Source organism: Petaurus breviceps, unplaced genomic scaffold, assembly GCF_028583685.1.
Source record: "Petaurus breviceps papuanus isolate PSGF00001 unplaced genomic scaffold, PetGlider_PUasm1.0 65, whole genome shotgun sequence".
NCBI classification, from domain to species: Eukaryota; Metazoa; Chordata; class Mammalia; order Diprotodontia; family Petauridae; genus Petaurus; species Petaurus breviceps.
In genome coordinates, this window is record NW_027186436.1 from 1,795,410 (window position 1) to 1,823,368 (window position 27,959).

General features: G+C 41.8%; 1 protein-coding gene across 1 annotated transcript in view; it reads right to left on the reverse strand.

The window, feature by feature from the left end:
• BEGAIN (brain enriched guanylate kinase associated) overlaps window positions 1-27,959 on the reverse strand; it is a 73,034-nt gene that overhangs the window by 27,504 nt on the left and 17,571 nt on the right. The gene's annotated exons all lie outside the window — the stretch shown is intronic.

Here is a 27,959-nt window from a genome sequence, read left to right on the forward strand (position 1 = left end):
AAAAATGACTGAACAAAAAAACTCTGCCTTAGTCAGACCACATGTGGATCCTGTGTCCAGTCCTGGACATTGCAGACTAAGAAGCTGATAACATACAAAGGAAAGTATCCCAGATGATGAGGGAGCTTGAGTCCATGTCATATAAGGCTGCTAGGGATGCTTAGACTGCAGAAGAGAAGTATTGCTTGGGGAGGAAGGGAGATATGTGAACTGTGTTCAAGTATGTGAAGGGTTGAAAGAGGAATTAGAGGAACTGAAAAGGAAGCAGCATGGCATGACAGAAGGAGTCCTGGCACTGGAGTCAGAGGACCCAGGTTCAAATCCTGTGTCTGACACATTTAACTGATTGGACCTTGGGCAAATCAATTACTTTCCTGTTTCCTCAGTCGTAAAATAAAGAAGTTAGACTAGATGGTCTCTCAGGTCTTTTCCAGCTCCAGACCTGTGACTTTGGACATGTTTTGTTTGGCCTCAGTGGGCAGAATGGGCAGATATTTTGTGGTCCAGTTGCTTCAGTCATGTCTGAATCTTCATGACTCTATTTGGTCTTTTCTTGGCAAAGATGCTGGAGCGGTTTGCCATTTTCTTCTCCAGCTCACTTTACAGATGAGAAAACAGAGGCAAACGAATTAAGTGACTTCCCAGGGTCATAAAGCTAATAAATGTCTGAGGCTGGATTTGAACTCATGAAGATGAGTCTTCCTCATTCCAAGCCCAGTCCTCTATCCATTGTGCCACCTAGCTACAAAGAGATATTGCAAGGGGGCAAATGTAGACTTGATGTCAGGAAAAAGTTCCCAATAATTAGATCTGTTCACAAGTAGAATGAGGTGCCTTGAGAGGCTGGGGGTTTCTTCTTCCTGGAGGTATTCAAGCAAAGAATAGGTGACCATTTGTCAGGCATGTCATAGTGGAGATTCCTTTTAGGTATGGGTTGGAATAGATGATCACTTCAGTCTCTCCCTTAAATTCTGTGATTGTGAGTAGCAGGAGACGGAGGCAGCAGTAGACAGTTTTTACTAGAAGTTTGGCAGTGAAAGGGACATGAGATGTAGGTCAGCAGCTTGAGGACTCAAGAGAAAGTTTGCTAAGGTTTGTTACCCAACACATGGGTAGCAAAGAAAGATTCAGTTTACAGGAGACTGCGAATTATATAGAGAAAGGGAATGACCAAAGAGGCAAAGCCAGTGAGGTTGACAGAAGGGAACGGGATCAAGGGCACAAGTGGAGAGAGGTTGTCCTTGGTAAGAAGGGCCTCCTCTTCACAAAGCCTAGAGAAGGAAGAGAGAAGATTGGATGGCAGAGGTGGTCTAGCAGGATAGTTCTAATGCCCTCCTCTCCCTGCCAGAAGCACAACTGGCATTTATTAAATGACTGCTGTGTACTGGGCTAAGCAATGAGGATACAGAGAGAGGCAAAATCAAAACACCTTTTCTGTTCTTCCACCTGCTATTCCCCAACAACCTTCTAAGATGCTAAATTGCCAAGAAGATGCTGATCTGCACTGACTGAGCCAGTTCCTCCCTGGGAGACCCCAACACTCTTGTTGAAATTAGAAATCCAGTCAAAAACAACAACACAAACCAAACCAAACCTACTTGCACTCCCTGCCGAGGCTGTTTTAGGGAAAGTCCTTGATAAGCCTTAAAGCACCATGACCAGGGCAGTTATCTGCCCTCTGGAATACTCCAGCTGTCTATGGTACAATGGGCTGCTTTGGAGTTTCTGTCATTCTACCAAGCAACAACAAGCATGCTCCCCCTTCCCTCTCTCCCAAATACTGGAAGCCCCTGAAGGCTCCTGGGCAGCAAACCTGAGCATAAGAAGGGATATATATGCATATGGATGCTGAAAATCCCTTCCTTTTCCCTTGCTTGGCTCCCCTCCATGGTTGCCAGTCCATGTCAGTGTGTCTAGGGGGTTAGGAACAGAGAGGAGCCCTAGCTAATTCCTAGTGAGGTCTTCTCCTAAAACTTCCACTGGAGAGTTACCCGAAATTTTATGGGGGACTTTACTCTAGGTTGCTAAACTCTAGGTAGATACCAGTACTTCATGTAGGCCATCCATTTGCTAGCTTTTTCTTGTTCTATGACTGACCCACTTCCTTTTCTGGGCACATATTGCCTGGAAAATATCTCTTACTCCATTTCTTTGATGTTAGTTGTTATTGATAGGATGCTGTAGCCTACTGTGCCCACCATATAGCTCAGCGTTTTCCTTTGAGTGACCCACAATTTTGCTTCTTTAGAGTGTGCTAAAATTGGCAGCCACAAAGCATCACCAAAAAGATATGTTTGGGCTCTATTTTTCCCTTGAGAAATGACCTGAGCCAACATTTATAGACATTACTTCATCACAGTAATTCTGTGAAGTAGATGGGACAGGTCATGTCAACCCCTTTAAAAAAAAATTGAGATGCCTAAGCTCACATATAATAAATTGAGATTCAAATCTAGGTTATAGAATCATAAGATATTAGAGTTGAAAGAGCTCAGCTCCTCCAACAGAGGAAGAAACTGAGGTCCCTCTTGGACAAGGGACTTGGCCTGAGCTCACACAAGTGGCAAGTGTCAGAAACAGGATTTGAACTGGGATCTCTGACTTCAAATCCAGTACTCTTTCTACACCTCTCTATTGTGGTCTTGTGCTGACCAGAACTGGCCCAGCCCCTTTCCCAAGGATAGAATTATTTAATTCAATAAACCCTTGGTAATGTTCATGAACTATTTTCAAAGCCCTTTATTCTCTGTACAAACATAATTATTACATAGGCTGCCTTTGTGGAGCTTGAAATCAGATGGTGGGGCTGGAGAGGAGAAACATGTACATAAATGACTGACACAAAGCAGGCTGAGAATGGGGAGCAAAGTAAAGGCTCGAGAGAAACACGAGAAAGGAGAGACTGCTTTCACCTGGAGGATTTAGGAAAGGCCTTTGGGAGAGGTGGGACCTGAGATGAACCTTACAGGAAGAGAGTAAGCAAACCTCATTCACACTACTCTGATAACCATGTATTAAATCAGTCCCCTAAATGTGAGATCCTTGTACAATGACCAACGCATGGAAATACTACTGAGGAGATGAATGATATCAGCCTTGACATTCCCACTATAATTGTAACCAGAGGAAAGAAAACTGAAGTTGAAAGGAAGGATGGCTCACAGATTCTCCTTGGAAAAGTAAATTTAATATTCGACAGTTGGTTTTATCACATGCCCAAAGGCAGCTAGGTGACCCAGTGGATAGAGTGCCAAGTGTATAGTCAGGAAGACCTGAGTTCAAATCCAGCCTCAGACACTTACTAGCTGTGTGATCCTGGGCAAGTCACTTAAACCTGTTTGCTTCAGTTTCCTCATCTGGAAAATGAGCTGGTGAAGGAAACATCATTCTAGTATGTTTGCCAAGAAGACCCCAAATCGCCAACAAATAGTTGGCAATGACTGAACAATAGCAACAACAAAGGAAATAGGAAACGGCATTTCATGAGACATCTTGTTCAACAGAGTGTTACCCTTGGCTATCATCTCTCTATCTGGCAAGTAAACCAGGTGTGTGAGGCTGTTTAAGGCTCCCTCGGCCTGCTCATTTTGTCAACTGATTTAGGTCAGTTACATTTCTGCACAAAATTAATACCAGTTGATGCTGATGTCCTTCATCCTTCTCTCATTTTCTGAAGTCAATATCTCATTTAAACAGGTAAGGCTGGAATTGTTTTAACTGTATATCAGATTTTTTTCTCATTTTAATTCTTTCTTGTAGACTATTAATTTTCATCTTTGACCTAACAAAGAGGTCAGACTGTACACAAATAGTTCAGGAATGACTCCCACCTTAATAATGAACTTTTTCCTATCTGCTACAATATAATCAATTGTATTTTTGTGATGTATTTGATTTACATGTCTACTATCTTATGATTATTTTTAAAAAATATTTATGATGTACAGGGTGTCCCCCAAGTTTTAAGTGAACTTTTGAATCTCACTAAGACCTTTGGGACACCCTGTATAGGTCTTCTGTGTAGTATATACATTTCTGGTTTCTTTTATTTCTTACTCCTTTAAAACCATGTTTTCCAACACATGAGGAAAATGAGCTCAGGGAATAAAAGTCACATGTCCAATGCTATAGGCAGAAGAGCAAGGCCTTCTAGTCTTGGGAACACAAGACTTCCCCCCCCCCCCCCACCCCTGACTGCTTCTCCATTTCAGTTTCCTCTCCATTGTTACAGTTATGTTGTGACAGTCTTGGGTGAATCTAATAGACATTGTTATGATAAGGAGAGGACATAGCTCAGCAATTAGCTGAAAATCTTTGTCTGGAAGCCAATATTGATCTGGAGGTTCATCAAGGATGTGAAGTTGACTTTCACTCTCATGAAAGCAACCAGCTGAATTATTGATTCTCTAAATGTTCCCATTAGTGGGCAACTTAATCCAACAGCTGTTTATCCCAACAACTCAAATTAGGCTATAGGAGCCCTGAAGACAGACTCTAATCCCCTCTGTAGAGCGAGAGTGCTGCTGTCACACTAATGGGATGAGCTATTCTGCTGCTTGGAAAATTCCCCGCTAGCTATTGGAATTCTTGGCCATTTCTCTGAGTCCTCCAAATAGGGAGGCCAATTAGTTTCAACTAATTACTACTGTGCCTGACCAGTGGGCAAAGCTTCAGAGACCAGACATCTGGGGATCTGACAGTGATTCCATCACAATTGAGAGAAGACAGGGTGAAGTCAGGAGCTTGGAGGAAGGAGAGTTGAGAGGGCTCCATATTTTCCCCCTCACATTTAATTGGAGGCAGATTCATTCAATATTAGAGCAAGAAGGTACCTTAGGACACAGAACGTTAGAATTATAGAACAGAGAATGTTAGATAAAGAAGAGGCCTCACATTCATAGAACCAATCAGAGCTGGAAAGGAATTTAGAATCAAAGAACAAAGACTGTGAGAGCTAGAGGGGGCTTTAAAATCAGAGTATAGAATATCAGGGCTGGGGTCTTAGAGACCTTCTATGTCTTCTGTCATCTCAAAATACTTTATGGTTTACTTTTTACTTGTATTTATTCTCCTTATATCTATATAGGTATTGGTTGTCTCCCCCTATAGAATGTAGGTTCTATGTGAGGAGGGAGTTTCATTTGTTGTATTTGTATGCCCAGCACCTAGCATGGTGCCTAATCAACAGGTGATTAACAAATATGTTTTGATTGATTTTTGCAGATGGAGAAACTGAGGCCCAAGGAATGAAAGTAACTTGACCAAATTTGGAGAGTAATGTTGCTTTCATTTTACAAGCTCCTGGTTCTTAAAGGATGACCCTTGGAATAAAGAGTCCTCACCTGAAAGACAGTTACAAATAGATCTATTTTAGAATGAAGGGTTTTAAAACTTTCCATCATGATGGATATTAAGAAGTTATACTGGGAATCCTAGGGCCATGACTTCAAGGAATCATGTGAAAATAGATACAAAGTATTACAGCTACCCTAGGGACAGCTAGGTCACACAGTAGATAGAGTGCCATGTCTGCAGTCAGGAGGATCTGAGTTCAAATGTGACCTCAGACACTAACTGTGTGATCCTGGGCAAGTCACTTAACCCTGTTTGCCTCAGTTTACTCACCTGTAAAATGAGCTGGAAAAGGAAATGGCCAACCACGCTAGTATTCCTGCTAAGAAGACCCCAAATGGAGTCATGAAGAGTTGGATATGACTGTAAACAACAAAATTACAGGTACCCCATTTCCTTTCTAACAACAGTTTGTAGTAATCTTTGCAACAATGGCAGAGAAATAATTGTTTTACTAGTTAGTCTATCCCTTTGGGTCTAAGTTTCCTCTTTTTATAAATGAGGGCATTGGACAAAATGTTCTCTAGTGTCCCTTCAATCTTGGACATCTCATAGACTCAGGTCTCATGGTCACTGAGTTTTGAAAAGGGTGGGGCTATGCTACAGAAGGGCCGGAGAAAAGCATAAGAAATGATGGAAGATGGAAAATGCCATCATGTGGAAAAATGTCAGGAAATATGATTTCCTTGGCTCAGGAAAGGCTAAAAACTATAAGTACAGGAAATTGGGGGTGTGTGTTGGGGGGTAGGTGGAAGGTATGGGGTGCACTGGATCTAGTGTTAGAGGATTTGGGTTGCGTCCTGGTTCTGTTACTTACTAGCTATTTGTTTTTTTGCTTTTTTTTTTGGAGGGGGGAAAGGCGGGGCAATTGGGGTTAAGTGACTTGCCCAAGGTCACACAGCTAGGTTTTGTGTTAAGTGTTGGGGGCTGGATTTGAACTCAGATTCTCCTGACTCCAGGGCCGGCACTCTATTCACTGTGCCATTTCGCTGCCCCAATTTACTAGCTATTTGACCTTGGAAAAATCACTTCATTTCTCTGGGTCTCAGCTCTTTTATCAGTCTTCATTTGACAAGCAAAACACTTTTTGAACATTTATCGCAATAACAATGTGAGCTATTATTTTATAAAGGGAGTATTGATTGCATGCCTAATAGGAAGGGAACATAAATGAAAGCAGGACATATAACAAGGAAGGCAGAAAAATAAGATATAAGGAACAATTTTCTGATGATCAGCAAGGAATGCTATGAAATATCCAAGAGAACCTGAAGGATGATTTTGATGATAACCAATATTGGATAGTTTGTCGAGACTTTCAACTATTCAAGGCAAGAAGTTGGGTTAGATTGCCTCTTGCAAAAAAAAAAAATATTTGTTCAATGAATAAAAATCCACTTTTTCTCCCTCCCCCCAATAAAAAAGAAAAACATACTCTTGTAACAAAAATTCACAGTAAAGTGAAACAATTTTTTACATTGACTATATCCAAAAAATTTGATGTTTTGATCTTCACCCAGAGTCCACAATCTTCCTGTCAGGAGGTGGGTTGCATGAGTCCTTTGGAATTGTGATTGCTCATTGTATTGATTAGAGCTCTAAAATCTTTCAAAGGTGTTTGTCTCTACAGTTATAATTTTACAAATTGTTCTCTCGGTTCTCACTTTACTCTGCCTCAGTTCACATAAGTTTTCCCTGATATCTCTGAAATCATACCCCTCATCATTTCTTGTAGCCTAATAGTATTCCATCACATTCATAAACCACAATTTGTTCAGTCATTCACCACCTTATAGGTACTCCCTTCGTTTCCAATTGCTTTTTCACCACAAAAAGACCCATTATAAATCTAGATTACCTTATCAGATCCTGTTTAGCTCTAGAATTATAGAGGGGTCATTTCTTTTATCTAAATTTGGCAACAGGAAAAGAGAATGAGGGTAGCCAGTGAACTGGAGAAGAACATGGAGGAGATTTTGGGTTTTTTTTGCTTGCATTCAAAACTAAATTTGCTGCTTATTGCTGGTGTGATTTTGAGGGTGAGTCACTTAACCTCTATGGACCTGTTTTCTTCTCCCAAAATGAGGCAGTAGGATTAAATGATCTCTCAGGTCCCTTCCAGCACTAACATTGTATTATAAGTCTGTGATTGTCTGCCTGTTCAAATCTCTACTTTCTAGTCAAAGGAAGAGAAGGATTTCCCTGAAACACTTCTCCTATTCAGGATGTGGGACCTTCTGGACTGCAAGGAAGTAGCCAGTCTATACCTACTTCCACCAGCATCAGGACAAAGTACAATTCTCCAGAGTCAGCAAACATCCCAAGTCCCAGCAGAACCTGCTTAGGGAAGCTCAGCTTTCTATGAATTCCCCTCTTTCTCACACTAAACCTAAGTGGATTTTCTGTGGAGGGGAACCATGGCAGCTAGAGGTGTCTGAAAACTTGCTCTGACATTGGTGCATGAGTCAATTCAATTTAACAAATGCTTATCTTACTGTTTGTAGAATACTGTGCCAGCTATGCCAGCTACTTGGGAAGACAGATATAAAGCTTCGATAAGACGCAGCCCCATGTTCACAGAACTAACATTCTAATAAGGGGATATGGCACAAATCCATATAACCACAATACAAAATAATACCCTTATCACCTCTTTCCTGGACTTTTGCAATAGCCTCCTAATTGATCTCTCTGCTTCAAATTTCTCCTCTCCTTCATACATCCCCATACACAGCTGTCACAGTGATAATTCTAAAGCAGTGAGTCTGACCATGTTTCTCTTCATTCAATAAACTTCAGCGGCTCCCTATTATGTCCAGGATAAAAAAAATTTCCCTGGACTTAAAAGTCATTCACAATATACCGTAACTTACATTTCCATTTTTGTTATTTTTTTATTCCCCTTCACATTCTCTACATAGAGTCAAACTAGCTTTCATAATGTTTCTTACACACAACACTTCATTTCCTATCCCTGTCCCTCTGTAGTAGCTGACCCCATGCCTGGAATGCATTCTCTCCTAACGTCTGCTCTTTAGAATTTCTTATTTTCTTCAAAGCTCAGCTCAAGAGCCATATAAATCCCATAGATCACATTAACTTCTAGTACGCCATCCCCTATTACTTTGTATTTATGCTATGTATATTTTGGATATGCTTATATAAACATACCCATTTCTGCCTCCTCATAGAATGTAAGCTTCTTGAAGGTAGGAACCATTACATTTTTTTTGTCTTGGTTTTCCTAGTACCTAGCATAGTCCTTGGCACATAGCAGGCACTGAATGACTGATTAGAGACATCAGAGACATACAAAGAAAGTTCTATGTGAGCTCCAGTAGGAGAAAGGCCATTACCCAGTGAGACTATCAGAGATGGCTTCCTGGGGAAGACAGTATTTGAGCTGTGCTTTGAAGGATAGATAGAAATTCACCAAGTAAAGAGGGGAAGGGAAGGTATTCCAGGCTCAGGAAATGGCTTCAGCAAAGACACAGAAGCAGGAAAGAACAGGGCACACAGTGGTAAACAAATCATTCAGTTCGGATGGAAAATGGAATATACAGTATGATCAATGTTAAATTATATCAGATTTTAGGCAAAAGAGAATTTTTATTTGTTTAGACAGTTGTGAGCCTGTGCAAATTTCTGAGCAAGGAAGTGAAAGATTTACCCATAAGGGAGGTTAATCTGGATTGCAGAGGGGAGAGAATAGAAAGGTTTCATGAAGGTGAATTCCTTAACTAACTCAGGCTTTTAAGCATTTTACACATCTACTTTTCTTGGGGGAAAATGTCAAGATATGGAATGGACAAAAGGCATTTTTGCTCTAATACTAATTCAGCAAATATTTCCTGAATACCTTCTGTTTCCTGTGTTTGGTACCATTGGCAAGATGCATTAAAATGTAGTCTCTGTCCTTGGGCAATTGAATTTGTTAGGTTGTTCTGACGGGTCCTGTACAAGTTTATCAAGATCGCCTTGGAGACAGGGTGCCCTAGGGAGACAAGCACTGGGTTTGGAGACCTGTGTTCACCTACTGGTTCTCATAGCTGTGTAACCTGGGGTCAAGCCACTTCTCTCTGAGCCTCAGTTTCCTCATCCATAGAATGGGAATTGTAACACTTGCACAAACTATCTCATGGGGTTGTTTTGAGGAAAGGTTTTCTTACATCAATATGAGCCATGATTATTAATTGAATATCATTCTATTTTATCTGTTTGTGGCAAAGAGGCAGGTGACAACAAAGACAGAATATTGTCTAGAATTGTCAGATACAGCCACTCTTTTAGGTGTTGTTGCTTAGTTGTTTTATCCTAAGGGAGGGTTTGAACTGCAGCAGGAGTAGTGATGTAAATATAAAAGACATCAAAATATATTTAAAATACATTTTAAAACAATAGCAGGCTTAACTTTTTAAAGCATTTATAAATCTCAAGTAACTTCGAACAACCCCACTGAGTGAGGCTGGTGATTATTCCCTTTAGACAGGTGTGAAAATGGAGGCTTGCACAAGGATTTGGCCTTCATTCTCTCTGAGTGGCTACTTCTGACAACCTAGGCAAGATTCTGTCTTCACAGTCCCCTGCCTCTTTGCCACAAACGGGTAAAATGGCATGTGATTCAATCAATGAGGGGGGTGGCTGATGATCATTGAGGTCCCTTCCACTGTCACCCTTGAGTCAGTGGCAGAGGAAGGATGAGGTCTGCCACCTCCTCCTGGAAGTCTTCCTGGATACCTCTTTTTAATAAAACACTGTCAGACCTACCATAGTACTCAGCATACACTGATAAACCACCGCATTGGTTTTCTAGCTACCTGCGCCTGTTGCCTGTCCTCTTGTAGATTGAAAACTCCATGAGGGCAGGGATCATGTCTTTTAGAAGTTTTCTGTCTCCCTTAGGGTCCTGGAGTAAAGGGTCCTGCACAAAGCAGACTAATAAACATTTACTGAATTCCCTCCTCAGCAAGTGCATTTTCTACTTCTCTGTCCTCTGTCATTAACTACTCATTAATAACAACTCACAGTTCTGTACAATTAACAAAGTACCTTACACCCATTATCTCGTCTCATTTCAACCTCATATTCACCCCGGGAGAGAGCCTGCTAAGGATATTACCGGGGAAGTGAAGGGATATGGCAGACAAAGAATAGCCCAGAGTCAGGAGAGACCCAGATTCAAGTCTCAGCTCTGCCTCATGCTTCCTAGAGCTGGCTGACCAAGGGAGTCCCTTAACACCCCGAGCTTGTTTCCTCACCAGTAAAATGGGGATAATTGTGCTTGCAAAAGTCACAAGGTTGTGAGGAAAACACTATGTAGATGTTGAGTCACTACACACATGAGTAATGGCTCCCATTTTAGGGACAAGAGCTGGGCCTTGAGCTCATTGGAACAGAGAACATGGCGAATGAACAAATGTCAATGCAAGGTGCCTCCTTCTCTGCACCTTAGTCTTAAGAGGGGCCACTTCTTCTGCAGGTTGTAGTCTTCAGTGTTGCCTAGAGAACTGAGAGGACAAGTGACTTTTCTAGGGTCACACAGCCGGTATGTATCAGAGCAGGTGCTTGAACTCAGGTTTTCCTGACTCTGAGGACATCTGTCTTGTCCATGCTACCACAAAGCTTCCCCCATTTTATGGAGAAGGAAACAGAATGGGGAATAGGAAAGCAACTTACCCAGAGTCCCACAAAGTTGGCATAAGACCCAGAGTTTTCTCCCTTCTACTGGGTAGCTGTAAGAGGGCAGGCCAGAAACTGGGAATGTGACCTTGAGTCTCAGAGAGACTATAAACTACCTTTGAGAAAATGTAAACAGCAAAAGAAGTTCCAACCACCCCATAGGAAAACTTGCATGTGACCCTGGGCCACCGCACTATGCCTTCCTTGTTCTGTTTCTACATAATACCTGACCTGCTCTAGGTTTGGTGCGTGGATCCATGATGTTACTTTGATTTGCTATTGCCCAGGGTGACTTGCCTTTTGTGAGTAAACTCCTTTAATTGACCCAATCAACCTAATTAACCTTAATAAAACCTATAAATAACCAAAGAGGGGCTTGTATTCTCTCTCTTGGAGAATATGCCACCCAACAACTGGCATATTTAGGGCAGGATAGTCTCCCTTCTTATATTTGGAATAGTGGAGAGGAGAATCTGGCCTCTTATAGTAACCTTCACATTTGTGAAACTCCTCGTTCCTTTTAGGGAAAATCTAAGCTATTTTGCATGGCCACTCACTGGTAGCAAACCTGTAGGTGAAGATGCATGCTGGATGCAGACAGGAGTCACTTTTGGCTACTTATCTCTATAATTCTATCTAAGTAATGCTGGTAACAGAGGCTTTCCATTCCCTCCACTTATAACTGCTTAGCACAAGGATAAAAAAAATTAATTTCAGGGAACAGTCAGGCTATAAAGTCTTAGATGGCCATCTAGGCCAAGGCAAAGGGAAATAACTTTTGCAGAGCACAAACTATTCATCAAGAAGAGGCCAAACAGCATTTCTCAATTTTTTTTTGGGGGGGGGTCACTTGACAATCCTGAGCAAGGTTAAGCTTATACATGAGAAGGTGTCTGGTGGGATATAAAGGGCTCTGGGAAGCTCCATTCTCTTCTCTAATCCAAAACAAATCTCATTTATATTGAGGTCTGAAATTCCATTATTAGAAATTTGAGTTAATCGCTATGTGAAATAATCACTGCACTGTCCCTGTGGTTCTCTTTAAAAAGAAAACAACCACCCACTCCATCCCCATCAGTTAAGAGACGGAGCACGACTGAGTTACAACTCAGTATGAGTGAATTTCTAATAAGGATATTTCCTTCATGATCAGAGAGACATGGGATAGTATAAATACCTTGGACATTTGCAGCAGGATTAGAGAGATAGGGATATGGGTAGGGTGGGGACACTAAAGACAACTTCCAGCTTCCTAATATAGTCTTGCCCTTAAGGAAGCAAGTAGCATTCAATAAGTGCCTACTCTTTGCCAAGCACTGTCCTAAGCATTTTACGAACATGGTCTCCTTTGATCCTTACAACATCCCTGGTAGGTAGGTATTATTATCCTCATCTTAAGTCAAAGAAACTGAGGCAAAGAGAGATTGAATGATCTGTCCCAGGTCACACAGCTAGTAAATATTGGACGCTGGGTTTGAACTTCTAGCTCCAGGTCCAGGGCTCTCTCCACCGCACCACCCTGCAGCCTCCCATTACAATAGGACTATTCCAGGTCTCTACATTTGTGCTTGTTTTTGATTCAGAAACTACAATTTTATAGCTGTGAGGAATTCCTCATGTGGAAACTTCTCTACATATCAGCAACTCTTCTGTAATGTCTAGCCTTAGAAGGAGGGTAAGTGATTTGTCAGTGGTCACATAGCTATCATGTGATGGAAATAGTACTGGAAATCATGACTGCCCAACTCTAAGGCTGGCCGTCTTTCTACTATACTACATACTCTTTCTCTATCCCTTTTCTACCAATGAAAAAAGTCTCATCTTTAAGACACCAAGATCAAATAGTGGTCTGGTGCTTTGTTGGTCCCCGTGTGTACTGTATTTTATAAAAGATGGAGCTCACAGGCAATGAGGAAGTGCCTCTCCCCTTCCCCTATTTTGGTGCCAGCCCTTCCCAACCCATAGATAATAAAGAACCATTATTATGAACATAGCAGGTTGACCTCTTGCCTTGTTGTGTCAGCCAGCAAATACTATGTAATGCAAAGCTCATCTATCCATTTATTTATTAATTATGAATTAGAGCAATGTGAGAAAGCTGGTAACTTGAATGTTCATTTTCTTGTGAGTTTATCCAGGTCAAAGCCATATTTAGAATAATTCTTCCTTTTAAAAACTGTGTTGGTTTCTTTCTGTTTGGGAATTATCTAGACTCCAGCTGCACCCAAAGATTGGAGGGTGATAATATAATTCAGCACTGTCATTACTAAAAATGTATCACACAGCTAGTTTTCCCAGAGGAAAAAATTTATTTGTACATACACATGCAGACACACATTAGCGGAATCATACAGAATCACACAGAGTCCCACCAGTCATTTAGGTTAATCTGTTCTTGCATAATCATCTATTCTAAAACCTATCTGACAAATGGTCACCCAATCTGGCCCTTTCCTACCTTACCAGTTTTCTTAAACTTTAATCCCTTCAACTCACTTTATAATTTAGCTATTATACATGGCACTTCATCTCCCATTTTCATGCCTTGGCCCTAGCTGTATACCACATGCCTCACATACTCTTCCCCTCCTCACCCCTGTCTCTTAGTCACTGGCCTTCTTCAGGACTCAGATCAGATGATACCTTCTGCAGGGAGCCTCTCCCTGTCCTACAGGACTTTTTAAAGATACATCAATTCTGTATATATACAAGTATGTTGCATATAGTTATATATAGGAGCATGTTGCCTCCTAAGCTCAAGGGCTGTTTTTGCCTTTCTATATATCTTCAGCACTAAGGACAGCGCCCAAAACATAGGAAACAGTAAATGCTTGGTAACTGACTCCCTGGTCATCTCCATGGACTATCTTCTTCAGTCAGATTATCATCTCTACCTCCTTTCCACAAGAAACCTGGTGTCTGCTTCTGGTTCCCCTGAAAGATGGACCTATGGATGTGATAGGTGAGTTTTTGCCTTATTTTGTTGGGGTTCAGGCCTCCACTGCACTTCTTGGTCATCTCCATGTCATGTTGTTGTGGTCATAACGTATCCTTCCTTTCCAGGTTCTTTTTTTATGTGCTGTTTTCTCTAATTAAAATATAAGTTCCTGTGAGATCAGGAACTATCTTGTTTATCTGTATTTGTATCCCAAGTACTCAGCACAATGCTTGGCATATAGTAAGCACTAAAAAAATGCTTTATCTATGTGACAGAAAATGGGGAGGGTGAAAGGAGGGAAGAGTCAGGGATGACTATGAGGATAGAGGTCTGTATGACTAGAAAGATGTGGTACTGCCCATAGAAACAGGGAAATTGGAGGATGAAGGGAGGAGATAATGAATTCTTTTTTGAACATATTATACTTGAGATGGCAACAGAATATTTGGGTAGTGATGTGTAGCAGGTAATTCAGTAGAAAGATTATGTTAGGGTATGCACATTTGGGAGTCATCTGCATATACTTGAACTCATGTTCAACTTAACACAAAAAATTACCAAGAGAGGGAAGGAGAAGGAAGGGGAAAGGGGAAAGGAAAGGTAGAAGGAAGGGAAGGGGAAAAAGGAGGAAGAAAAGGAAGATAGAAGTAGTATCAAAGCCAGTCAGAATCCAGGGAATGCAGGCAACCCATAGCTGTTTCTCAGCTTGCCAATAGCCAAGGACAGAGGTAGGTAGCCAGCTCTGGCAATTTGTAAAGTCGAGGTGCATGATTCTGACTGCTGAAGGATCAAAGCCATAGGGAGAAGAAGTTGGATAGTAGAGAAATACTTGGGGGGAATGGGCCCACTGGATTCAGCAGACATGTGGCCCAGCAAAGTACTAGCAAATCATACTCATCCAACAAATATTTGCTTTATTGGTAAATGAATGAGTATGTGGCAAGGGACTGTCCTTCTTCCTTTGAGCCATAGGCACATGTCTAGTGGGAACTACTGAATATAGCCCCTGCTTTTCTTCTTTGAAGAAGCTGCCAGGGGTAATTTGCATAACTTGATCCAGCAGTCCTAGAAAAAAATGGGAGAAAGACAAATAGAAAATTGGCAATGACCTTTTAAGTGCATAAACTTCCAAAGGGACAGGACCACATCTCACTTTTCTTATTCCCTCTCCTCCTTTAAATTCTCACAATTGTAACCTCATTGATTTATTTATTAAAAACTCATAAGCCAACATGGAACAGAAACTTATTTGAGCAGCCCAGAAAAGGGACATTCCCACAATGACCTGAAAATATCCTTTGTGTAGATAATGGAGTCCTTGGACTAAGGAGTCAAACAGGAAAAGGTTTAAATAGGCTTGGTTGTTCAGAATGGGAATGAGCTGCAACATATTAGCTAAGTCTCCAGTATATTCCCTCCATCGTCTGAGTGCTTGAGAGCTGCCATCATTAGAGGACATCTTACCTGTGGGGAGATGTGGGAGAGTGGGGAGCAGTAAGGCAGAGCTAAGGACACTGATAGCCCTGAGAAGTGTAATACCATGAGAGAACAGTTGCTTGCAAAAGAGCACAAACAACTGACATGGAGGAGTAAACCCTAGCCTTTTCCCTTGCTGGGACTTAAATTACAGAGACTCTATAGGTATTTGGGTGAGTGGGAAAGTAGCTCAGGTGGGGTGTAGAGGTACATCTCTTGGTCTCTGAGATGAGTCTATTCATTGACTTTCACTGTATAAATAAAACTATTCCATATTTTGAAGCCTTGTGAACCTGAATGCTTATAAGGGAAGCTCATGGCTATCCTTGGGGGTGTACCAGATACTGAAGTTTCCATTGTAGCTGTACCATTCATATTATGAGGGAATCTCTTCTAAAACAGTTACCAATAAATGAATGTTTGAATTATTATCAAAAAAGAGGCACTTAACACATACTTGTTACAATGATTCACATGACTATAGAACTTTGGGATTTTCAGGATTCTTGAATGAGTAATTGAATAAAGGAAAGAATGGTATGTAGCCTGTTTTGATTTTGCCTGGCTCATCTTCCTCCCTCCACCTTCTTTTTCCTGGAGTGTTTGGGGTCTGAAAGAAGGAAGCTTTGCAGCTGTTAGACTATGAAACAAGCTCATCTCAGCAGATCTAGCCATGTTCATTCACAAGGCGCCTCCAGTTTTGACAGTTCATGGTTCTCAGCTTTTAGGTGTTAGACAGCTTTTAGGTGTTAGACTAATAATAATCATCCCTCACATTCATATAATAATCCCTCATTAGCTTACAGTTTACAAAGTACTTTCTCATTCATTATCTACTTTGATCCTCAACAGCTGTTTGAGGGAGGAAAGGAGGGATCATTATGTCCATTTTACAAAGAAGAAAACTGAGTTTACACACTAAGTTGGTCACAGAGCCAGGATTACTAAAATGGAACCACAAATCATCAGTCTCTTCAAGAAAACCAAACCAAACCAAATGAATTGTGTCTCCTATTTCTAATTCTCCTGGGATTCTGGACTTCCAGCTCTGAGATCTCCCTTGCTGCAGGCATCTTCTGTTTCATTCTATTATCTGTTCATTTTTCCTAACTTGGGGCAATGGCATTCCAAGTGGGTTCCTTCCTTCAAGTTAGTGTTCCCTTAAGTATCTGAATCTTGCTGGCCTATGGACCTCCCATTAAAACAAAACAAAGCCTCACCCACTGTGAGAAAACAGCATCCTATTAATTTAGAGATGATCTAATAGGAAGTGACTACAGCATGAAAAATACCACCATGCTACAGGCAGGACACTTGGGTCCTAGTCTTGGCTGCTATTAAATCTTTGTGTTACCTTGGGCAAGTTACTTCCCTTCTTTTTCCATCAGCTTCTTTATCTGTAAGATGAGAGCACTGCACTACATAATTTCCAAGGTCCATCTTAGTGTACAGTGGGCAGGCAAGCAGCCTAGCTGAAACTCCAAAGAATCCTGACAAAAAGACAGGAGGTGACATGTTTCAGAACACCAAAACACCTAATACCATTTCAACCCACACTGCCCCTTGAACTCTGATGGAGACAGCTGAAGACCCAGAGTCCCCCAAAAAATGAATGGTTTTCCCTAGATCTCCTCTCTTGTCTCTGGTCTGGCCCCTGTAGCCAGGGCTACAGGAGAACAAACCCAGGGAGAAGGGAGCCCACCATCCCAGACACCACCAGCAACTGCTTACTAACTACTACCAATAAGCTGGCATGCCAGCCTAGCTGAAGAAACAAGAAAAAGTCAGGAGGTGGCACAGCTCAGATGACTCAAAGCAGCAGCAGCACCTTCTCTTGGACCTTGGTGGAGGCAGTTGAGGATGTAGGGCCTCAAAGCCTTAGGAATGGCAGTACCTCCAAGACCATTGGTCCTGCTTCTAGCCCTACCCCCACAGCCTTCAGCCCTTACTGAAAAATGAGCACATGACCCCTTCTGGAGGTTAACTTCCACGGCTCCTGTGTTTACCTACCTGTTGGTGGTAATGGGTCAGTCACTCCATCAACAAACATTTATTAAGTGGCCTGGCCCTGTACTAAGTACTGAAAGAAAGGCAAATGACAGTCCCTTCTCTGAAGGAGCTCAAAGCCTAACGGAGGAGACAACATACAAACAATTATATGCGAACAAGATATAGACAGGATAAATTAGAGATAATTTTAGAGGGAAGGCACTAGCCTCAGGGGGATCAGGAAAGGCTTCTTGCAGAAAGTGAAATTAAAGCTGAGCTGCACACAGCTTGGGCTTCTGATGCTACTTGCCTTTTCTGCTTCCAGTTTGGGGGCAAGGAAGGGAAAGCACCTTCCCCTATTTCTTGCTACAAGCTACAAAGAGCAAGTCTTCAAGAGCTGTTGGTCCCAGAGTACTTCCATTGTGCTTTTACAGGTCACAAGGAGAGCAGCTGCCCCTGAGTAAACCAATCAGAAGTTCCCGGTGTCCCATCACCTTGACTGGGGACCCTCCTGATTTATCTTCTCTAATATTCTTCCTCCAGTCAAGTACTTGCTCCTTTTAACAAGTCAGATGAGAATGCTTTGGAGGGCATTAATCCATATCCCCAATTCTGGAAAATTCTCCTGGTGACTTGGGAAGGATGGAGCCAGGGTTATAGCCTCTGCTCGCTCAGAAGCCCCAACTACTGAAGATCAGGAAAAGGAAGTTCTCATCACCAAAGTCACTGGCACTAGTCAACATAAGAAATAGAGTTTTATCGGTGGAAGTAATGTGAAAGAAGATGCATGACCACCTGCTTCCAGGAGTAAATACAAAAATGTTCTGTTTGGCATTCCAAGCCATTCCTTCCTTTCTAGGTTTCTTATACCTAATTCCAAATGCATACTCTCTGATCTAGTGACACTAGTCTCCTAGCTGTTCCACAAACAAGAGACTATCTCTCTGTTCTGGATGTTCTCTATGGATGTCCTCCATACCTGGAATATTCTCTCTCCTCCTTTGACTACTGACTTCCTTAGCTTCCTTTAAGTCCCAACTAAGATCTCACCTTCTGTAGGAAGTCTTCCCCAACCCCTCTTAATTCCAGTGCCTTCCCTCTGTTAATGATTTCCTCCTTATCCTGTTTATAGCTTGCTTTGGATATATTTCTTTCCATGTTGTCTCTCCTGTTAGATTGTAAGCTCCTTGAGACCAAGCAATTATCTTTTGCCTGTTTTTGTACTGGTGCTTAGCAGAGTGCCTAGCATGTAGCAGGTGCTTAATTAATGCTGATTGATTACTTTGCCACTGAGTCATTCCATCTGACTTCCTGCTGATCCCTTCTACATGTGCTGACTTCCCCATTAGAATGTGGGTTTCAGGGCAGCTAGGTGGCACAATAAATAGAGTCCTGGATTCAGGAGGACCTGAATTCAAATCCTGCCTCAGGCACTTAACACAAAAACTAGCTGTGTGACTCTGGGCAAGTCACTTAACCCCAATTGCCCTGCCTTCCTTCCCTCTCCCCCCAAAAAAAGCAAAAAAAAAAGAATGTAGGTTTCTAAAAACATCTTAATTTTCTAGTTTGTATCCCTGGTTATTAGTACAGAGTCTTGACATAGTAAGTGCCTAATAAATGCTTTTTTATTCTCAGTCAAATGTTCTACAGTTTGCTCATCTATTAAATGAGAAGGGGGTGGGGATTGGGCTAAATAATATCTGTTTCCTCCAGTTCTAAATCTTAAGATACTTTGCAAATTCTCTACTATTCAAGTAAAGTTCAAACCTCAAAAGTTCACATGCTACTTTATCAGCATTTGAAGCCTTCTGCAAGCTAGTTGTGCCATTCTTTGCTACTTTTATCTCATACCAGAGGGTAGGCACCAAGGGAGAGACAGGAGGCATGTGCCAGGGAAGTCAAACCACCACCACAACCACTGCCACCAATATTTCTTCTCAGACCTTGATGAAGACAGCCCAGGACCCTGACCCCAAGAGCCTTAGAAGTAAGTGACCTCAGCCAAGTTGATTGGCTTCTAGCCCAGCCATCATTGAAGGGAGGGACCGCTATGGAGAAGGGGCCTACCTTCTCCATCCCCACCAGTGACATCTATTGACCAGCCAGCACCAGATGGACACGAGAGGCCTAGAAGTGGCAGCACCCTGCAGATTGCTGGTCCTGCTTCCAGCCTGCCCCTCCTACCTGTCATCTGGGGAAGCAACTCTTACGCAGAAGGGGTCAGTCATCTTCACCAATTTCCAACCAACTGGATTTGAGCTTGTGTCATGCCCAAAATGACATTAAAGAACTATTACCATCTGCTTTGCTCCTGTACCCTAAGGACAATGGGACTTTCCCATCTGACTTGCAGCTCAAACCTTCTCTATGTGTTGTCACCACTGGTAGAAGGTGAACCCCTTGAGAGCAGGGGCTGTCTTCCTTTTCTAATTGTACACTCAGCACTTAGTGCAGTGCTTTACCCATAGTAAAAGCTTCATAAACGCCTCATTCATTCCTTCATTAGTTCATTCACATTACTCTCTTGCACACATTCTACTCTATAGCCAAACTCTTCCCTCCAAACATATCTTGCATGTTCCTGCCCCCTGCCTTTGTTCTCCCTATGCTCTAGTCCTCCCTTCCAGCTCCCACTTTACAACAGTTTTTAGCCACAGAATTATTCAATACCTTACGGCTAGGAATACTAGCTGACCACACATACTAGACTCTTTACTGCCTGCAGAGAAATTGGAGCTAATTTTGTAAGGAGTTTCTTATTCTTCTTTTCCATTTGCTCCTTGGATAAATTATAAAAGAGTTATTTATCAACCCCATGCTTGTGGAGGGGCTGATGCTCCCCAAGGAACTCACTTTGGATGCACCAATCACTTGTTGGATAATGGAGTGATACTTATTCCCATGGAGCATGTAATGAAATCAAACCTGCTCATTCATTCCCTTTTGCTACCTCCCACAAGGTTTAGAAGAGAAGAGCCAGATCGGGCTTCTCCTTCAAGCTGATTACAATTCCACCATTAAAAATGACAGCCTGGAGACCTGGGGCTGTCTCTGATTTGCTGCATTCCTTTTGGGAATTAAATTAATGTTTATTAAGGACTATTGTGCTAGGAACTGGGTAAGATCCAGTTACAGAAGACAGTTTGTGCTCAGAGCTTACAGTGCAGCATGCTTCTCTAGACCTCAGTTTCCCCATTTGTAAAAATGAGGGTGGTTGTACTAGATGACCTCCAGCATTCCTTCCAGCTCTGATATTCTACACTCTAGAATTCTAAGCTCCTATCCCTATTTGACAGACTATATTCTAAAATTCCAAGGTTTCGTTCAGCTCTGGTAACATCCAGTACTCTGGTAACTAAAGATGTAGTTTCTAAAGTAGTGGATTTCCATACTACAGAAAATGTCTGCAGAATTGGCCTGAACACTTGCTTCATGAGCTTATTTATGGCTCTGTCTCAGCTCATGGGATCCTCATGGACAAGATGGTGAGATGTAGAGTTGATGATAGAGCAGTCAGGTGGATTTATGGCTGTTTGGATAAACATCCTGATTAATGGAAGGCTTTTTAAAATGGTGCTTATGCACTGTGTTCTTGGCCTTGTTGTGTGTTCAGCATTTTAAATCACTGCCTTAGATGAAAGGGACAAGCATGTTTATTAAATTTGTGAATAGCACGAAGATGGGAGAGATAAGTAGCTAACCCACTGAGTAACAAATCAAGGATCCAAAATTATTTCAAGAGCTATCTGATTTTTTTTCTGTTCACTGCCTTACATTCCATTTCCCATGACCCTCTTTGTATCTGTTTCCCCCAAGTCCATAATCAATAGGCTAGAGAACCTGGAAATTTTATAAAAGACAAAAACCAAAACCAACACTGGAGTCAGAATTACCTTTGGATTCTTTCCCATGACTTTCTCTCTCCTCAACGGAGCATTGGGCCATCAATCATTTTTCCTTCCTTCTCTCTAAACCACTTTTAAATTCACATACCCTATGCCAGAATTTGATTTTTGGTCATTCTAAGAAGGTTTTGCACTCAGCCATCACTTCGTCAATAACTCAATTAAATTAAATTAAATTTCAGGAACATTTATCTTCTGTTAAGGCTTGGCTCAGACCATCTCATCCATGGAATATTTGCTGATCCCCTCAGGTGTCAGCATCCCTTCCTTCTTAAATCACCACACAGTGTACTTCTCTGCATACCTATCGGATCCCCTAGCAGGATGTAAACTCACTGAATGTAGGGACTTCTTTTTGCCTGTCTTTGAATCCTTAGTACATCAGTTGCTCATAGTAGGTACTTGTGGAATTGGAGACCACCATGAGCATAGCCAGGTGTTTACTGTTAAGGATGTAAAGATGAGAAACAGCATAGTCTCTGCCCTCAAGATGCTTACTCTCTACTCAGGGAGGGAGATAACATATGTGACAAATAAGTATGATTCCAGGTAAAATGTGATAGGGACAAAGGAGAGATCTGGATAAAGTAAGCGCTCTGAGAAAATTCAGGTAAGGAGAGATTCGTAAAATGAGGAGAGATCGGCTGGGTACTTCTCTAAATCCTTTGATCTCATGATTTACTAGCTAGGCAACAAAGTGACACAGTGGATAGAGCACTAAGCCTGGAGTTAGGAAGACCTGAGTTCAAATTTGCCCATAGACACGTAGTAGCTGTGTGACCCTGAGTAAGTCACTTAACTTCTGTTTGCCTCAGTTTCCTCAACTGTAAAAAAGAGATAATAATAGCACCTATCTTTCAGGGTGATTTTGAGAAGTAAATGAGATAAGATTTGTAAAGTTCAGTGCCTGGCACATAGTAGGTACTTAAAAACATACTTATTTTCAGCTCTCCTTCCTTATAGCTGGAGAATGAGGAAAGACTTCATGGAGGAGGTGGCATCTGAGCTGGGTCTTGAGGGAAGAAGAGCATGTAAGTAGGTAGTGATAAGAGAACAAATGTATTCTAGGATAAGAATGCATCTTTCAATTGCTATGTCTAATGCTTTGGTTCAATCCTTTGTCTCCTGCTTTTGAAACTGCTGCCCACCTCCTTTCCCAGGGTATCTTCTCCTGCTCTGGTTTCCATTTTAAGCTCTGGGGATACAAAAAGAGGAGAAAGATAATCCCTGCCCTCAAGGAGCTCAATTTCATGGGAGAAGTGACAGCTAGGTGGCACAGTGGATAGAACACTGGCCCTGGAGTCAGGAGACCTGAGTTCAATGCTGGCCTCTGACACTTACTGGCTGTGTGACCCTGGGAAAGTCATTTAACCCCCAACTGCCTCAAAACACCCAAACAACCTCCCACCCCAAACAATGGAATGGAAAAGACAACACTATCTCTTTCCCTAAGAGGCAGTTTCCTTATCTGTAAGTTGAGAGAGTTGGACTAGATAACCTCTAAGGTCCCTTCCAGCTAAAGATCAATGACGCCATATTCTTATAATTTCATGCCTGAAGTAGGTTTCGCTTAGAGGAAAGGTTTTATGGCTTAGCATAAAGGATACTGGACTTTAGGTCAAGAAGCCTCAGCTAAAGACCTTGCCTCTGACACTCATTAGCTATGAGGCCAAGAGACCTCCTTTTCCTTTCTAAGTCTTAATTTTGATCACCTGTAAAATGGGAATGATACTTCTTGTGCTTACCCCTGAAGGTTTGTTATGATTCCCAACGTGATAATGCACTAAAGCACTTTGTAAAACTTACAGTGTTATATAAGGGCAAAGCCACTGAGAAGGAAAGTGGCAGGACACCATGGTCTATTTGTGCTGAAATGCTAGGCATACAGCAAAGAAGCATGCTAAAAACCTGAAAATTTCCTGTGGCCCTGCTATGTGCAAAGTATGGTGAAGAGAAATGCAGAGACTGGATACATAAGTAAGACACCATCCTTGCTCTCAGAGAGTTCATAGTCTAACGAGTGAGGAATATAGGGGCAGAGATAAGGTGGGAACACAGCATCACTGAAGGTTGGGTCAAGTGTAGACCTAGTAAGTGAGCGCTATAGGAATTGGGATGAGAGAGACATCCTCATGTAGTAAGGGACAACATTAGGGAGAAGTGATAGTGACTGGTTTTGAAAATGGGTAGGATTTGTATAGGAGAGGATGGTAGGAGAGAGAGAGAGTTAGAGGATAGGAAAAGAGATGGCTGTTGCTCAGGACCATAGATGGAAAGTTGGGAAGAACCTTAGGTTCTACCCTCACTCCTCACTCCCATTTCACAGAAGGGAAAACTGAGACCTAGAGGAACGAATTTACTCAACCAAGATCACACAGGTAGTAAGGGAAGAGCTGAGACTTGAAAGTAGGTGCTCTGATTCCAAATCCATCATTCTTGCTGCTACATCCTCATACTGCCTCAATTTGGTGGCACCCACTGGGGGCTACATTTGGTCAAAGCTTATGCCTACTTTTGACTGAATGTGGTATGGATTCAGAACTAGATGTACTACTCATCCCAATAAATATTAACTGCAGAAAAGGGCTCATAAGCTCATATTGCAAATCCTGTAGCCAGTGAGATGTAGGTGGGGCTAGACTGTAGAGGACCTTGAATGGCAAGCTAAGGAGTAAGATGAGGAGTCCATGCAGGTCTTAAATCATAACTGTTTTAGGAAGATTAATGTCTCCATGTGAAGGTGGACAGAGGGGAAGAAGCTGGAGGCAAATGGATCATCAGTAGGCTGGTCCTACTGATAAGGGGAGAAGGAATGAAGGCCTTCTGGGTGGGTGGTCCTGGGGATACAGAGGAAAGGAAGAGATGGATGTGTTAGTTGACTGAACAGAAGGATTGAAAACAATCTCATTTCCCCAAACAACTGTATAGGCACTAACTTCCTTTTTCATAGGACTTGTACCTAGTCTGCTTGATCTGAGGATGGAGGGGAAAGAATTCTCCATCTTTCACTAAGTTAGCCATCACATTCAGATCTGTCCTCATCCTCTCTGCTCTGACTCCCAGGCACAAGGTGTTTCTTATCTGTTTCCAATTAGAGGAACTCACTGGCTTAGCTAACCTTGCCTCGAGCTGGGTTGGCAGCATGGTGCCAGCCTGAGCTGACTGGGCCTTTCCTGGAGCTCCCTCTCCATGGGCAGCTTCTTGGCTCATTAACTAGGCTGTTCTGTAAAGCAAGCTTGCACTGACCTCCTACCCTGCTCTCCCATATCCAGTGACTTGGGGGAAACAGAGACAATAGCTTCTGATCTTTTACCTGGGCCAATGGGATGAAGTCTGGCATTGAAGAAGCCTGATTTCAATATCAGGGGCAGACTCTTAAACGAGTTACTTGTGTTCATCATTCCTGTATATTCATTCATTCATTCATCACTTAGGATCGTAAAATCTCTGAGTTGGAAGAGACCTCAGAGATTATAGGATTATATATAGATTTAGAGCTGGAAGGGACCTTACAGCTAGCTCATCTAATGCAACTCCCTCATTTTACAGATGAGGGAACCAAGTCCTAAAAATTGAGCCTGTGACTTACCCAAGGTCACACAGATAGGAAATGTCAAAGTTGGGATCTGAGTCACATTCTGAGTTCAAGCCCAGTGCTGCAGCTCACTTCCTATTTGGAGCCCTTTGATGGGACACATCCTGGGACTGATTCCACTCCCATTAGGAATAAAAAAAAACAGGCAGTTTCTGCCTTCATTGTAAAATGAGGGAGGTGGGCTAGATGTCTTCCAAGGTCCCTTCCAGGCCTGGATCTATGATCTCATGATCTTATAATTTAATGTCCGAAGTGGATTTTGCTTAGAGAATAGTATGGCAGAGCAGAGAGAATGCTGGATTTTAAGTCAGGAAGACTTGGGTAAAAATCCTACCTCTGACACTTTACAGCTATGTAGCCATGGGAAAACCACTTAGCCTTTCTAAGTCTTAATTTTATTGCCTATAAAATGGGAATAGTAGCTCTGGTACTTACCTTTAAGGCTTGTTATGAAGCTCAAGTATGATAATGTATGTAAAATGCATTCTGAAATGTAAAGTACTATATAAGCAACAGTTATTTTTATTTCAAGGTTTCATTTGCTATCTGAGCTGCTTGTTTAGTTTCTTGGCCCATCGCTTTGCCTTGACCCCCCAACATTTGGGTATTATTCATTCCTGCTCCTAGATTACTGATGGCTTTGCTCAGGTCTGCTTGTTCAGAATCCTCAATTTTCCTGGTCCCTGATTCCTGCCTTCCTATGGGGTTGCTCCTCTGCCTACAATCCTGATTTGACTAGCAGGCTACTTTCTAGCTACATCAGGTACCACAAAGAAGGGAAAAGGGACTGCACCACATCAATGTCATTCTCGAAGACTTCTGACATTCTGTAATGGAAAGAATGTGGGATTTATAGTTGGAATTTATCAGCTTGTATCCTGGGTTAAAGCACAGGGGAGTGACTTCCCTTTCTTGAACCTGTTTTCTAAGCAGTAAAATAGAGATAATCACACCTACCTCACAGGGATCTGTAAGGAAATCACTTTGTAAACTTAAAATTAAATAAAAATGTGTTCCCATAGTCAATTAGTCATATCAAAAGTAACCAATATTTTCCTAAAAATGGAGAGAGGAAATAGCTCAAAAACATTTTATGGGCAGTTCCTAAAGCTGCCATGCAGTCAACTATGCAGTGTCATTGGGTGGGGCTCAAGAAGGAACCAGACCCCAAGTAGTAGGTGAAACATTCTCCTTTGGGTCCCAAAGGGAGAAGAGCTGTCAATGGTTTTCAAGCATTCTTCCATCTCTGAGACATAGGAACTCAATAGGAGGAAGCCACCAAAGGGTGCTGAGATAGACAATGGTATAAATTACAGGCAAAGGGAATTAAAAATGAATGGCCTATGCAGGGGATAGGGAGGAGACTGACCTTGCACAGAGTGGAGGGTAAAACTTGGAGAGTTCACCTGCCAAGATTTGAGAACTCTTCTCTTCAGAGTTTCTTAGCTTTATACATTGAAGGCTGTGATGAGTTATGTGGAGCAAACCTCTCATTTTACAGAAGAGGAAATCGAGGCTAGGGAGATTATACTATTGACCTGTCTGAGGTCATAGGACTGAGATCACTGAGCCAGGACTCTTGTGCCTTTTGTCCCACCATGCTTCCTCTCCAGGTTCCTTAGCTCCCAAGGGTGGTAAAACCCCATCTATCCTTGCAGCTTCCTCAGTAGCCCTCTCTCTGGCCTCTGTCTTACCTTATAAATGTCTGAGTCAACTGTTATCAGCACTGCTAGCTCCCAGACCCAGTCTCCATCTTCCTTCAAACATTTCACACTCCTCCTGCTGACTGCTAAAGAGTCTCAGGTGAAAAAAGGACTCCACAAAACCTTCAGTGTTGTTTTGCCTAGCAATCATCCCTTAGGATCATGCAGGCATAGGAAGACTTCTAGGAACTGAGGCAGAGTGAAGGAAAACAGAACAAGGAAAATAACATACACAAGGACGACTACAATGCAAATGGAAAGAACAACAGGCCAACGATTGAAATCGAATGCTGTGAAATGACAGTGATCAAATGTGGCCCCAGAGAAGAGCTATATATAAGAAGACACCTATCTCTTTTCTTTAGCGTGGGGCGGGATTGTGGGTACAGAACATCAGACTTTGATATGTTGGTTAGTTTTGTATAAGGGATAGACCTCTAGAGAGGGGGCAGAGAAACATATGCTGGGAAATACATATAATAGAAGAGCAAAAGATACCTGTGTTTCTGAACAATCATCCCTGACAAAAACAGCATTTAATTTCTGACTTAAAACTCACTGCAGCCATTCCTTTATGCATTCATTCAACAGACTACTACTTCTCTGTATGATGCTGTCAATATGACTTCACTTTTCTTGACCTTTGTTTCCTAGTTTGTAAAATGAGAAGGATGTGTTCTCTAAGTACTTCCCTTCTCTGAAATGTTGTATCCTGTGACCCCTTCAAGCTCCAGATTTCTTAATTCCATATTCAAATGTCCTGTCGAGCACTAACATTCTAAGCTCTATGATTCAAAGGCCCTGTGCAGCTCTACTGCTTTGTCTTCTATGTCTGAAGGGCCTTATGCAGTCCTAATATTCTATGTTTGATATATTTTTTCTTTTAAATAGTATTTTATTTTTCCAATTACACATAAAGACAATTTTTAGCATTCATTTTTTTAAATAAAATTTTAGTTCCAAATATTTTCCTTCTCTCCTCCCTAAGATGGTAAGCAATTTGATATAGATTATATGCATACAATCATGTAAACACATTCTATAATTTAAAGTGTCCTTGCATCTCTGACATTCTCTGTTCTATGAATCTAAGTCCCCTTGCAGCTCTGACATTCTATATTCTATGACTCTAAAGTTACTTCCAGCTCTAACATTCTATGGTTTTGTGCCATGGAGTAGAGGGAGGGGTTGTCAGTAAAGGCTCTTAAAGATCAGTTTAAGAAATCTTCATTGGAGATCAAAAGCACAGAGAGTTGCCATGAATGGCCTCCTGTTCCTACGTTAACTTTGAATGATATAGCCACAAGGATAGCACTTGAAGC